Source organism: Dendropsophus ebraccatus, chromosome 3, assembly GCF_027789765.1.
Source record: "Dendropsophus ebraccatus isolate aDenEbr1 chromosome 3, aDenEbr1.pat, whole genome shotgun sequence".
In the NCBI taxonomy this organism is placed as follows: domain Eukaryota; kingdom Metazoa; phylum Chordata; class Amphibia; order Anura; family Hylidae; genus Dendropsophus; species Dendropsophus ebraccatus.
Genome location: NC_091456.1, coordinates 108,870,385 through 108,885,773, shown reverse-complemented (window position 1 = coordinate 108,885,773; position 15,389 = coordinate 108,870,385). Strand labels below are relative to the sequence as shown.

At 46.8% G+C, this 15,389-nt stretch overlaps 1 protein-coding gene across 1 annotated transcript in view; it reads left to right on the top strand.

Annotated features, from left to right (window-relative positions):
• The window catches only part of TMEM59L (transmembrane protein 59 like), a 57,600-nt gene that overhangs the window by 256 nt on the left and 41,955 nt on the right, over positions 1 to 15,389 (top strand). The window lies entirely within an intron of this gene.

Genomic DNA, 15,389 nt, shown 5'->3' with positions numbered 1-15,389 from the left:
GTAAGTATTCCAATGCCTCATATCTATCTATCTATCTATCTATCTATCTATCTATCTATCTATCTATCTAATGAGATCATTTCAGTATATTTAGAGAGAAATGTCCTCCTTATTAGTGCCACCACTTGGGCATCCATATTAATGCAAACTGCTTATATGATTCCTTCCCAGGTTTCTCCATCCTCCTCCCATGCAGTGTGATTTAACCATTTCAGGGCCATGTACAACTAAGATGGTGGCCACTGACATGTGACTGCTTCTTATGTAATCAGCAGGTGGTTACTACTGGGGCACTGCCATTCCTACTGCTCCACAGTCTAGGTTGAGTCTTGTATTTGTCTGTCATTTCTGATTCTCCATTTTCTCCTGTTTCATGTTCCCATTGGGTGTTCAATTGCATGTCCCTAGTGTGAATGTCACAGCTGCTATGGGATATTACCAGTGCTTCCATTTAGAATGACTACAACAAAATCAAGATGCTTTGAGATAACTGGGATTGTGCAAAGAATACGTAGCTATTAATGGTTACATATTGTTGTTCATAGGCAGTTGTCATTGTTATAAAAAATGATTCCAGGATTAATCTAATTCTACACAGGAAGCAAAGCTACCAGATCTAAATATACTTCTATGATTGTGCTGCCTGCAGCCGTTGTACAGTCAGCAAAGCTTGGCCATTATTATGGCGCTTTCAGGGGGCCTGGGCCATAATAACATGATGTGGTCCTGCAGCCATTTCCAGCTGAATTATTTGTTATTTTAGAAGCACATGGGTCACTGATGAGAAGGAGATTCTTACTGGTGGATAACTGTTCATATATCTCAGGCTCCTCACAGAATGACTTGCAAAAAGGCTTTACCAATGTATTGGTAGATTAGGAATCATTGCCAGAAATCAGCCTCTAGATGTTTGTTTATCTAGTGAATTCAATGTATCTCAGTTCCTTTCTGTTTTTATACTTATATCTAATTCATTGTTGCACATTTCTGCTGATAAATAATTTCAGCCATTAACAAAGATTTATAGGCTGCATTTTCATATCTGACTAAACCCTACTCATTGGTGCTTTGTTACCTAGTTTTGCCAATTTATCTATCTTTACAGCCAATTTGTATTGCTCGGGTGCATCTAAAGTGATAGCCTGCTGGACATTACTGCTGGATGCAGATACAGCATTTGTTTTTTGTTACCATGGAGATGCAGAGGACTGCATATGAGCTGTAGACACAAAAAAATGGGACATTTTCAATCAAGACTACTGTATGTTCATAATTGTGTCATTTTTCAAGGTTAAAAGCATAGGCTGCCAAGATGAACATGGACTTTAAAGCGGCACTATCAGCAGGTTCGGGCCAGTGAACCTGCTGATAGGAGCCAGCCGCTGTTTACCTCCAGATTCCCGGGCTGTCCTCCGTATACCAGTGCGGTCAGGTATACTGGCGTTTTCGGCTAATTGCTGGTATGCTAATTAGTGGTACCGGAGCATTTGGGGCATTCCCCATGCTCCCGGAGCACCCGCTTGGCCCCCTTAGCCTGCCGGCCCACCCCACTATGCATACTTATATATGCATAACTAGGCCGCTTGTTACGGCGAATGTGCAGAAAGCAACAAGTAACAAGCGGCCTAGCTATGCATATATGAATATGCATAGTGGGCAGGCCGGGAGGGGGCAGGCTAGGTGGCCTGAAGGCAGGGGCGCCGCAATCATGAGGCGACCTGAGTCGTCTGCCTCAGGCGGCGCAACCAGCGGTCTTCATGGGGGCGGCATTCCAGGGCCGCTTTAACCAGAGGGCACATGGTGCACGTGCACCGGGCCCGCTGGTTAAAGGGGCCCCCCCGAGCAGGCCGGCCGTTGCTATGTGCGACCAATGCGGTCGCACAGGGCTCCGGCCACCAGCCTGTCAGGGGGGAGCGCCATGGATGGGTAATCTACTTACCCCTCCATGGCGCCCCCTGCAGGGCCCCCCCGTCCGCCGCTGCCCCCGTCCGCTGCTGCTGCGGCGCGTCAGCGCTGCAGCAGCAGCGACACTGACAGAGAGAGAGCCATTGGCTCCCTCCCTGTCAGTCACTCACTCTTGTGGCCGCACTTCCTGCAGTCACAAGAGGCCGCACTCTCCCTCTAGCGGCCGACGTCACTGGAGCGTCGGCGCGAGGGTAAGGGGAGTGCAGCCTCTTGTGACCGCAGGAAGTGCGGCCACAGGAGGGAAGAGAAGAGGAACGCGTGGACCCAGGTGAGTAAGTGTTTGTTTTTTTCAATGTTATATGGGAGGAGGAGCTATATACTATTGGGGAGCACAGGGGGCTATATACTATGGGGGAGCATAGGGGACTATATACTACTGGGGAGCACAGGGGTCTATATACTATGGGGAGCACAGGGAAGCTATATACTATGGGGGAGCACAGGGGAGCTATATACTATTGGGGAGCACAGGGGGCTATATACTATGGGGGAGCATAGGGGACTATATACTACTGGGGAGCACAGGGGTCTATATACTATGGGGAGCACAGGGAAGCTATATACTATGGGGGAGCACAGGGGAGCTATATACTACTGGGGAGCACAGGGGAGCTATATACTACTGGGGAGCACAGGGGGCTATATACTACTGGGGAGCACAGGGGGCTATATACTATGGGGGAGCACAGGGGGCTATATACTATGGGGGAGCACAGGGGAGCTATATACTACGGGGGAGCACAGGGGACTATATACTACTGGGGAGCACAGGGGTCTATATACTATGGGGAGCACAGGGAAGCTATATACTATGGGGGAGCACAGGGGAGCTATATACTACTGGGGAGCACAGGGGAGCTATATACTACTGGGGAGCACAGGGGGCTATATACTACTGGGGAGCACAGGGGTCTATATACTATGGGGAGCACAGGGAAGCTATATACTATGGGGGAGCACAGGGGGCTATATACTATGGGGGAGCACAGGGGGCTATATACTATGGGGGAGCACAGGGGAGCTATATACTACTGGGGAGCACAGGGGAGCTATATACTATGGGGGAGGACAGGGGGCTATATACTATGGGGGAGCACAGGGGAGCTATATACTATGGGGGAGCACAGGGGGCTATATACTATGGGGGAGGACAGGGGGCTATATACTATTGGGGAGCATAGGGGAGCTATATACTATGGGGGAGCACAGGGGACTATATACTACTGGGGAGCACAGGGGTCTATATACTACTGGGGAGCACAGGGGTCTATATACTATTGGGGAGCACAGGGGGTCTATATACTATGGGGAGCACAGGGGAGCTATATACTATGGGGGAGCACAGGGGAGCTATATACTACTTGGGAGCACAGGGGACTATATACTACTGGGGAGCACAGGGGTCTATATACTATGGGGAGCACAGGGAAGCTATATACTATGGGGGAGCACAGGGGAGCTATATATTACTGGGGAGCACAGGGGAGCTATATACTACTGGGGAGCACAGGGGGCTATATACTACTGGGGAGCACAGGGGAGCTATATACTATGGGGGAGCACAGGGGGCTATATACTATGGGGGAGCACAGGGGGCTATATACTATGGGGGAGCACAGGGGGCTATATACTATGGGGGAGCACAGGGGAGCTATATACTATTGTGGGAGAGCACAGGGGGGGCTATATACTACTGGGGAGAGTGCACAGGGGGGCTATATACTAATGGGGGAGCGCACAGGAGGGCTGTATATAACTGGAGGAGCACATGAGGGGCTATATACTACAGGGACACCTTAAAACTATGGAGGCACAGAGGGGTGTAACTACTGTATAGAGGTACAAGGGACCTAACTACTGTATGTGTTGGAGCCTAAAATATTTGTCTGGCAGATTCTGGAGAGAAGATTCACAGCCAGGGGAAGACTTCAAGGTGGCCCAGGCTGGATGGAGAGAAAAAGAAAAGGTGACAGACTCTGATTGGAGAAGACGCCCCCGGTGAGTCACTGGATGTAACTGCACTCTGTTATAGGATTGTAGTGTTAGGGGTCATGATGTGGCGGTATTATGTAATGGTATCATTGGTGATAACTTTCTGTTTTGTTTAGTGCAGTTTTTATGTAATATATAATCACTGTATGGTGGAAATAGTGTTATAAGGTAACTACTGTATGTATTGGGGCTCTTGATACAGTGTGGGGGCAAATTCAGTACATTATACAATGTGCCGAAAGGGAAGGGGGGGCCCACTCTTGAGGGCTGTGCACTGGGCCCACCAATGTATTAAAACGGCCCTGCGGCATTCAGTGGCAGACTATAATATGAGCGGTTCGGGCGGCCGCCCACATTATAATCCGCCACTGATTGTACCATGTACCGGAGTCCCCCTGCGCCCGGACAGCATCTGTAATGAGATGCTGTGAGCGGGGGAGACTGTATTCATAAGCGCCGCGCTGTAATGAATCAGCCGCGCGGTGCTGTTACTACAGCGCGGCGCTTATGAACACAGTCCCCCCCGCTCCCAGCATCTCATTACAGATGCTGTCCGGGCGCGGGGGGACTCCGGTAAATGCATTCCACGTCCGTGATCCGTCAGGATCACGGAACGTGGGAATGCAGCCTTAGTCCCCCGGCTGATGTGCGGCTGCCGGAGGTGTCCCATCCTGTCCCCGGCAGCGCGCGCATCAGAGAGATCCCCGTGCGTCGGAAGTCACAGCCACAGGCACACGGGGAGCTCTCTGATGCGCGCGCTGCCGGGGACAGGACGGGACACCCCGGACAGCCGCACATCAGCCGGGACCAGACCAGAGAGGCTCGACGGGGGAACGGAGGGCAGGTGAGTTGTGTGCTGTTTTTTGTTTTTGTTTTATCTGCTGTGCAGGGGGGGGGGGGGAGAGGGGGACCATATATAAGGTAGGGGGGGAAGAGGGGGACCATCTATAAGGTAGGGGGGGAAGAGGGGGACCATCTATAAGGGAGGGGGGAAAGAGGGGGACCATCTATAAGGTAGGGGGGGGAAGAGGGGGACGATCTATAAGGGGGGACCATCTATAAGGGAGGGGGAGAGGGAAGAGGGGGACCATCTATAGGGGGGGGAAGGGGACCATCTATAAGGGAGGGGGGAAAGAGGGGGACCATCTATAAGGGGGGGACCATCTATAAGGGGGGGGAAAGAGGGGGGCCATCTATAAGGGAGGGGCGGGAGGGGGACTGTCTATAAGGGGGGGGGAGAGGGGGACCATCTATAGGGGGGGGAAGGGGACCATCTATAAGGGAGGGGGGAAAGAGGGGGACCATCTATAAGGGGGGGCCATCTATAAGGGAGGGGGGAAAGAGGGGGACCATCTATAAGGGGGGGACCATCTATAAGGGAGGGGGACTGTCTACAAGGGGGGGGGAAGAGGGGGACCATCTATAAGGGGGGGGGGGAGAGGGGGACCATCTATAAGGGGGCATCTATAAGGGAGGGGGGAGAGGGGGACCATGTATAAGGGGGGGAGGGGGACCATCTTTAAGGGAGAGGGGACCATCTATAAGGGAGGGGGAGAGGGGGACCATCTATAAGGGAGAGGGGACCATCTATAAGGGGGGGGGAAGAGGGGGACCATCTATAAGAGGGGGGGAGAGGGGGACCATCTATAAGGGGGGGAGAGAGGGAAGAGGGGGACCATCTATAAGGGGGGGGAGAGGGGGACCATCTATAAGGGGGGGGGAGAGAGGGAAGAGGGGGACCATCTATAAGGGAGGGGGAAGAGGGGGACCATCTATAAGGGAGGGGAAAGAGGGGGACCATCTATAAGGGGGAAAGAGGGGAGAGGGGGACCATCTATAAGGGGGAAAGAGGGGGGAGGGGGACCATCTATAAGGGAGGGGAAAGAGGGGGACCATCTATAAGGGAGGGGGGAGAGGGGGACCATCTATAAGGGAGGGGGGAGAGGGGGACCATCTATAAGGGAGGGGGGAGAGGGGGACTATCTATAAGGGGGGGGAGAGGGGGACCATCTATAAGGGGGGGGGACCATCTATAAGGGGGGGACCATCTATAAGGGGGGGAAGAAGGGGACCATCTATAAGGGGGGAGGAGGGGGACCATCTCCTAAAAGATCAGCACCCTCCTCTCCTGACATTCTCTGTGCTGCTGTGACCTGTCCTAAAAGATCAGCACCCTCCTCTCCTGACATCCTCTGTGCTGCTGGGACTTCTCCTATAGGATTAGCACCCTCCTCTCCTGACATCCTCTGTGCTGCTGGGACCTCTCCTATAGGATTAGCACCCTCATCTCCTGACATCCTCTGTGCTGCTGGGACCTCTCCTATAGGATTAGCCCCCTCCTCTCCTGACATCCTCTGTGCTGCTGGGACCTCTCCTATAGGATTAGCCCCCTCCTCTCCTGACATCCTCTGTGCTGCTGGGACCTCCCCTATAGGATTAGCCCCCTCCTCTCCTGACATCCTCTGTGCTGCTGGGACCTCTCCTATAGGATCAGCCCCCTCCTCTCCTGACATCCTCTGTGCAGGAAGGGACCAAACATTATGTTTATTGGGGACAGCAGTGGGGGGGGGGGCAGTAGTGGATTATAATGTGGGCGGATTGACGGGTGGGGGGGGGGGGCGTCATTCTATAGTTCGCCTCGGGCAGCAGAGAGGCTAGAATCACCCCTGCCTGAAGGGGTGCTCTGGGAGCATGGGGAATGCCCCAAATGCTCCGAGACCGCTAATTAGCATACCAGGAAATTGCCGAAAACACTGGTATACCAGACCGCACTGGTATACGGAGGACCGGTTGTTCAGGGTATGTTCTTACACGTTGGAGTTTCATTGTATCAACACAATAAAGGACGACTGCATGGCAGATATATGATTAATAACTGCAATGAAATGATGCGTTCACATTGCATTTTCACTGCCGTACTGCATGTGTGAATACAGCCTAGACTAGTAGTAGTGTGAATATAACCATATAAACATATTGAAACATTTTTTTAAATAAAATAAATTAATGCATAACCCTTTTTTGGAACTGTGAATGTGCCCTTAAAGAGAAAACCATTAGTGACTAGCAGCAGGTGAATATGCTGGATAAAGGCCTATTGTAAGGCCAAAACATTGCATCACTGGAAAAAGATGCATACCATGTGGTGTGTGCTGTCCCCATTATACCTCTACCTGGATTATTACTGCGGGCCATACGGACTATACCTATCAGAAATGTTCACCACATTCCCATTAAAAGCCTTGGGAGATGCTGTTCATCACATCTACATGATTTCTAGTGGCAGATAAACACACATGGACAGCAAAATCAGCATTGTAGGGAAGACATCAGCAAATAACTTGACTCCTGGGACATTGGTAGGTTAGCCAGAAGTAGGGGGCAGATAAAAGAGAGTATGACTGTTGGATCAGACTACAAGCTTTTTCCTGTTGTCTGTTACCATTGAAAAGTTTAGGTCTATCTGACAAGTGAAGAAACAAATCTGTAGGAAATATGGCCTATTGAAAGCTTTTTAGATGTTATAAGATATGTTGATACACTTTTTTTTTTTTTGCAACATTTTATGCACAATGCATGGAATAACAGCCGCTGTTCGTCAACAGCGGCCATCAATTTAAAGGGCAACTCCAGGTTGAGGTAAAATAAAATAAACCTGCTGCAAATGCATATCGCATTACTTACCTGTCTAACCCAGTTTTGGAACATCCAAAATCCATTTGTTTTGGTTCTGTATTTTGTGGCTGTACTTCCAGGTTAAGCAGTTGTACACAGTACAACCAGAATGCATTGCTTTCCCTCAGCTGTTCATTACAGTCCCCCACCCTGCCCTTTCTCCGCCTAAATCTGTTGCAGAACATCTAAGCTGTGTTCACACATTGCAGTTTCATTGTGTTACTGAATTATTTGCAGTACTTTATAATTTCATTGTAGCCCCCCCAGACAGCATACTGTTTACACTGTTACTACCTACAACACCACACAGCACACTGTATCCTCTACCTGTAACACCACACAGCACACTGTATCCTCTACCTGTAACACCACACAGTACACTGTATCCCCTACCTGTAACACCACACAGCACACTGTATCCTCTACCTGTAACACCACACAGCACGCTGTATCCTCTACCTGTAATATCACACAGCACACTGTATTCTCTACCTGTAACACCACACAGCACACTGTATCCTCTACCTGTAACACCACACAGCACACTGTATCCCCTACCTGTAACACCACACAGCACACTGTATCCCCTACCTGTAACACCACACAGCACACTGTATCCTCTACCTGTAACACCACACAGCACGCTGTATCCTCTACCTGTAATATCACACAGCACTCTGTATTCTCTACCTGTAACACCACACAGCACGCTGTATCCTCTACCTGTAATACCACACAGCACGCTGTATTCTCTACCTGTAACACCACACAGCACACTGTATTCTCTACCTGTAACACCACACAGCACACTGTATTCTCTACCTGTAACACCACACAGCAGACTGTATCCTCTACCTGTAACACCACAAAGCACGCTGTATCCTCTACCTGTAATATCACACAGCACACTGTATTCTCTACCTGTAACACCACACAGCACACTGTATTCTCTCCCTGTAACACTACACAGTACAATGTATTCTCTCCTTGTAAAACCCACACAGCGCACTGTATTCTCTACCTGTAACACCACACAGCACACTGTATTCTTTACCTGTAACACCACACAGCACACTGTGTTCTCTACTTGGAAGGACTCATGCACACTGAGCAAAAGACAAGGAATTTCTGCTTGAAATTCCTCTTCTATTCTGCTCTGAGCAGAATAGGAGCTGAATTGGAGTGGAATTCAAGCTGAATGCAAGCAGAATTTTAAGCAGAATTCAAGCCCCATTGACTTCTATAGGATTCCTCTAGCAGATTCTGCCAAAGGGTATGTGCACACTGAGCAATTGTCGAGGAATTGTAGCTGAAAGTTTTCAGGCAGAATTCAAGCAGAATTTAAGCCCCCCATTGACTTCTATAGGATTCCTCTAACAGATCTACAGCAGAAAATTCTGCTCGGAAATTCTGCAGTGTGAACAACAGAGCAGAAAACCCATTGAACACAATGGGACTTTGCTCTGTACATATTTTACAGGAGGGATTTCAAGCTGAATTTCAAGCTGAATTCCTCGCCTTTTCCTCAGTGTGCACATACCCTCAAAGCGGAAATCAGATCTGCGGCAGAAAATTCTGCTTGGAAATTCTGCAGTGTGAACTACAGAGCGAATCCCATTCAAAACAATGAGACATTGCCCTGTTCATTCTTTTACAGGAGGAATTTCAAGCAGAATTTAAGAGCGGATTCCTCTTCAATTCCTCGCCTTTTGCTCAGTGTGCATGAGCCCTATCACCACACAGCAAGCTGTATTCTCTACCTGTTACACCACACAGCAGACTGTATTCTCTACCTGTAACAGCACACTGTATTCTCTCCCTGTAACACCCACACATCACATTGTATTGTCTACCTGTAACACCACACACCACACTGTATTCTCTACCTGTAACACCACACAGCACACTGTATTCTCTACCTGTAACACCACACCGCAAGCTGTATTCTCTACCTGTTACAGCACACTGTATTATCTGCCTGTAACAGCACACTGTATTCTCTACCTGTAACACCACACAGCACACTGTATTCTCTGCCTGTAACACCATGTAGCACACTGTATTCTCTACCTGTAACACCACACACCACACTGTATTCTTTACCTGTAACACCACACAGCACCCTGTATTCTCTACCTGTAACACCACACAGCACGCTGTATTCTCTACCTGTAACACCACACAGCACGCTGTATTCTCTACCTGTAACACCACACAGCACACTGTATTCTCTACCTGTAACACAATCTAGCACACTGTATTCTCTCCCTGTAACACCCACGCACCACACTGTATTCTCTACCTGTAACACCACACAGCACAATGTATTCTCTACCTGTAACACCACACAGCACGCTGTATTCTCTACCTGTAACAGCACACTGTATTCTCTACCTGTAACATCACACAGCACACTGTATTCTCAACCTGTAACACCACGCAGCACACAGTATTCTCTACCTGTAACACCACACAGCACGCTGTATTTTCTACATGTAACGCCGATATTGGAATAAAGTAAAAAATATATACATATTTTTAATTTTTTTTTCTTTTTGTCTCCTTGCACATATAACGATCAGGCATCTTTTGTCTTTGAAGTGGAGCCCACAATAGGGACTTTATCCAATATTACCTTACATGGGATATACTGTTTGTCTGTTTTTTTTGTCCAGGTGGGATTGGCAGTGCAGGCTCTGATCCTCTGTGCTGTTTAGCTTTATTTAATTGTGTTACTGCATCATTCTTGTGAAGAACATAGCCCTAATTTCACTGCAGACCTTTGCACAATCAGTGAAGTTGCAGCAGCTGCTTCTTTCACTCCTTGCCTGCTCAGGTGTAGGCTAAAGGCTAAATAGGCTTGTTAGAGATGGTGAATCACTCTGGGGATTGGGGGATCCAGCCAAGCCTCCTGTGACATCACGCCCTGCCCCCTGTCTGCATCATCATCAGCCTGTGCACAGCAAACACACACAATGTGAGACAGAGGCATGGAAGATTTGTCTCCTATGGGGGGAGAGCAAAGGGAGCAGAAGACTTCATCAGCTACACATCTCCCTGTGTAAAAAGCGATGTGCAATCAACTAATTATGGGAGTAAAAAGCCACACGATTCAGCTATCATTCATGTGTGTATACCTGCAATAACATAGGGTTCGTTTACGCAGAGAGATTTATCTGACAGACTTTTTAAGCTAAATCCAGGAATAGATCTGAAAAGAGGAGAAATCTCAGTCTTTCCTTTATGACCTGTTCTCTGTCTATTGTCTGTTTCTGGCTTTTGCTTAAAAAATCTGTCAGATAAATCTGTCTTTGTAAAAGCTGAAAGCCTGTCTAAAAGTCCCCTTACAAGTACTAGTATTTCTAGCCTTATACCAGCCATAGCGTCTTGACTGAGCAACATTGCCAGCACTTGTATGACAACAAGGGAGTATACTGATCACACCATGATTGTGTGCTTACATTCTAGCTGATGCATCCTTTGGCAATTCACATTAAGTGATATATTTTTAGAAATATTAGATATCATATTCAATATCTGTCCCTCAGGGTGCGTTCACAGTACGAAACATGTGCAGAATTTTGAACGAATTCTGCATCCAAATGCATGTAGAATCCGCTCGAAATTCCACTTGTAAAAAATTTACATTTCAATTTTCTATTGTGCTGAATAGGCTTTCAGCTCATTCGTTCACACGGCAGAATTTCGTTCAGGAAAACTCTGTTGTGGATTCCTGTTCTGCCCAAAGAATTGACATGTCAATTCTTTGGTCAGTTTCTGCTAGAGGTATCCTACAGAAGTCAATAGGGCTTGAATTCTGCTTGAAATTCTGGGGGCGGGGAGGGGGGTGCGGACTCTGAGTTATTCAGCATTTTTTGGGCAGAATTATAGTCAGGAAACCTACTCCAGCTCTCAGCTGGCGTAGGTTTCCTGCCGTGCGCACTGGCGTGCACAGGATTTATGTAGAGGAAGTCCGCCTCTACATAAATCTCCAGAGTGCCGGAGCTGCGGGGACATTTTTTAGTCCGGTGCAGAAAACGCCAGACTTAATAAATGTCCCCCTATGTCTTTACTCCTTGAAATGCAAAATGATAATGACTTCCTCCTTCTCCTGCAGTGCTACCTCAGAATAAAAGGGGCTGATTTACTGTGTTTCCATCATTGAATTGACTTTTTCTACCAGTGTTTCCCTGTCAATTTCTTGTTTCATCATATTTACCAACGTCTTCCACTACAAAAAAAGGTTGTGTCCCTTTAAACTCCCCCCCCTCCCCATAACCCACATATTTATTACCCCCTTAAAGAGGTTATCCAGTGCTACAAAAACATGGCCACTTTTGCACCGTTCATGTCTCCAGACTGGGTGAGGTTTGAAACTCAGTTCCATTGAAATAAATGGAGCTTGATTGCAAACCACACCTGAACTGGAGACAAGAGAGGGGGAAAAGTGGCCATGTGTTTGTAGCGCTGGATAACCCCTTTAAGGACCCATGATGTCCACAATGTACCCATACATTGATTCCTATGAGCAGTCAGTGCATTGCAGTGCATAGGAGTCCCTTGGGGGGACTACAAATTAGTGTTAAAAAAAATCCCTTAGGCTGCATTCACACATCCCATAAATTCTGGGCCCTATGGATGGGGAAGCCCTGTCATGTAATGTTTCCCTGCTCGCCATGATGTATCCATATCATGCCGGCAGTGGGGAAACTCTTTGAACCTCCGTGGAACTGTAGTGAGCCGATGACACAACCCGGTCAATGGACTAGCCACACACACATTGCGTTTAAGTAGCATTAGTAAGTGCTTTTTTGCTGCCAATCAAAGTAAAACGGCACTATTTTTGCCGCAATTTTGATGGAATCACTGCAAATATAGTGCTCTTTTACAGTGATTATACAATGTGCGGCAAAATAGTGCTAATTGGCGTGAATTATACACTATGTGTGAACATAGCCTCGTTGGAAGCCACTTAATGGACTTTACCAGGGACAATATAAAGATTATTAAGTTAAAGGACAAGTGCCATGAAAAACTTTTTCCCAGTAATTGAAGCACATTACAAAGTTATATAACTCTGTAATATGCTTCAATCACCTATCTGCCTCCCTTCCCTGTCTTTTCCCCCCTCCACCCCCCACCAGGAAGTGTCCTGACTCACACAGACCAAATTACTGTCGTCACTGTCACCAAGCTCTTCTCTCAGCTCCTTCTCCTGTTACACTAGCCTCCCCCCTCCCCTGCCTTGTCAGATAACAGGCTTGCTCAGCTCCCATTGGCTGAACAAGTGCAAGCCATCACTTGTCACATCTCACTTGCTTATCTTCCCTCCGACTGACTCCGGCACATAGGCAGCTCCCCCTCCCCTCATACCCTCTCTCCTGCTGCCGTGGACTCAGTGAAGGAGTCATGTCACTAGAGAAGATAAGCTGAGGAAGCAGAGTCACCTGACAGGGAGGGGGAGGGGGAGGCTGGTGTGACAGGACCTAGAGCAGCCCTCCTGCTGATGACTCATCCTCACAAGAAGGAGCTGCCTGGTGACGGTGAGGACAGCAATCAGGTCTGTGTGAGTTAGGACACTTCCTGGTGGCGGGTGGAGGGGGGAAAAGACAGGGAAGGGAGGCAGATAGGTGATTGAAGCTTATTACAGAGTTATATAACTTTGTAATGTGCTTCAATTACTGGGAAAACGTTTTTCATGGCACTTGTCCTTTAAGTGTCTATAGTGCGTCCCTTATAAATGTGAAGAAAAGTCCTGTGTGACCCCTTTTTCAACAGAATTCTTGTGCAGATGCATTGATACATTTAGGCAACTGCACAGACCACAGCACAAATTTGGCAGTCTGAAGTGAAATAGCTTAGGCTAGGTTCACACCAGCGTTTTACCCTCCACCACAATTTAGTTTGTTTAGAGTAATTTAGAGTTGCTGTCATCAAATCCATCAATTTTTTTTTGGGATGAACATAAAATTTGTTCATGCACAATTTCTTGTCCGTCCAAAATAAAAATGGAACATGAACGGATATTGCACTTCCGTTTCTTTTTTTCTTTACATTATAGTCAATGAGTATATTCAAACAAAAAAGAAAGCGTTTATAGGGAAAATATGAATATTCTTAATTTATTGTTTAAAAGATATAAAAAACACACACACTCACACAGGCCCCAGAAGAAGCTATTGTAGCGAAACGTGCGTTGGGTTGTGGACCTGAGACCCTCCATTGCTGGTTCACAGGTTTGTGGCAGGGGATGTGTGATGTTGCATACCTTATGTGTATATTTTTCCCCCCTCAAGTTACTGCCTATTGGTTGCATTAACCATTTGAGCCCTGTTACATGGTTTGAGCACTTGCACGTTAAGGCTATGTTCACACTACACAGCCTTATCTTCTGTGGGATCCCGGCCGAAGCGTATACGCTCCGGCCGCAAATAACAGACAATTCAAAGAATTGCGTCCGTAGGAAACCCTGTAAGTTCACACAATGAAGCGAGCGGCTCAGGCCGCTTGCTTCATTGTGTGCTGTGGGAGGTTCTGATGCGGGCGCGCACTAATTCACCCACATCAGAACCCTGCGGCCAAAAGATCATCCGGCCAGGGTCACGGAACGGCTGGTCTCTCACGTTGTGTGAACATAGCCTAACTGTATATATACTTATTGATTTTTATTACATGTGTAGGGGGGAACATTGTATGATGGCAACATAACTACACTAGATATATTCATTTGGGGGTGTCCTGGGATCCTATTTTTTGCATTTGTGTGGTCATAAGTGTCCATTTTGTAACAAATTCTTTTTGTGTAATATCACACAGACCCCAGTGTTGGTGCCTGTGTGAATGTGTGTGTTTTTTATATCTTTTAAACAATAAACAAAGAATATTCATATTTTCCCTATAAACGCTTCCTTTTTGTTTGTATATATTGACTTGTGCATTGGCATTTTATATTTATATTGTGTTGGGGATTTTTTTTCTTTGTTAATTATTTATAGTCAATGAGGACAGATCTAAACAAAAGATGTTTCCATTCACATTCCATTCCCTTTGCAAGTCCACTTTATGTTTAAAAGGCCATAGCACTTGCATTTTTTCACCTAGAGACCCACATGAGCCCTTATTTTTTGCGTCACTAATTGTACTTTGCAATGACAGACTTTATTTTACCATAAAACATGCTGCGAAACAAATCATTTGCACTGTCAAATTGAAAAAGAAAGGAATTTGTTTTAATTTCAGGGAGTTTCGTGTTTACTCCGTTCACCCTGGGGTAAAACTGACTTGTTATATATGTTCCTCAAGTCGTTACGATTACAACGATATGTAACATGTATAAATTTTATTGTATCTGATGGCTTGTAAAAAATTCAAACCATTGCTAACAAATATATGTTCCTTAAAATCGCCACATTCCCATACTTATAGCGCTTTTATCCTTTGGTCTATAGAGCTGTGTGAGGTGTCATTTTATGTGCCATGATGTGTTCTTTCTATCGGTACCTTGATTTGTAAATTTTTCTGGATTTGATGTGACCAAAAATGCGCAATTTTGCACTTTGGAATTTTTTTGCGCTTGCGTTGTTTATTGTTCGAGATCAGGAATGTGATAAATTAATAGTTCGGGCAATTACGCATGCGGCGATACCAAATATGTTTATTTATTTGTTTATTTATTTATATTTATAAAATGAGAAAAGGGGGGTGATTTGGACTTTTATTAGGGGAGGGGATTTTTTATTAATAAAAAACATTTTTTT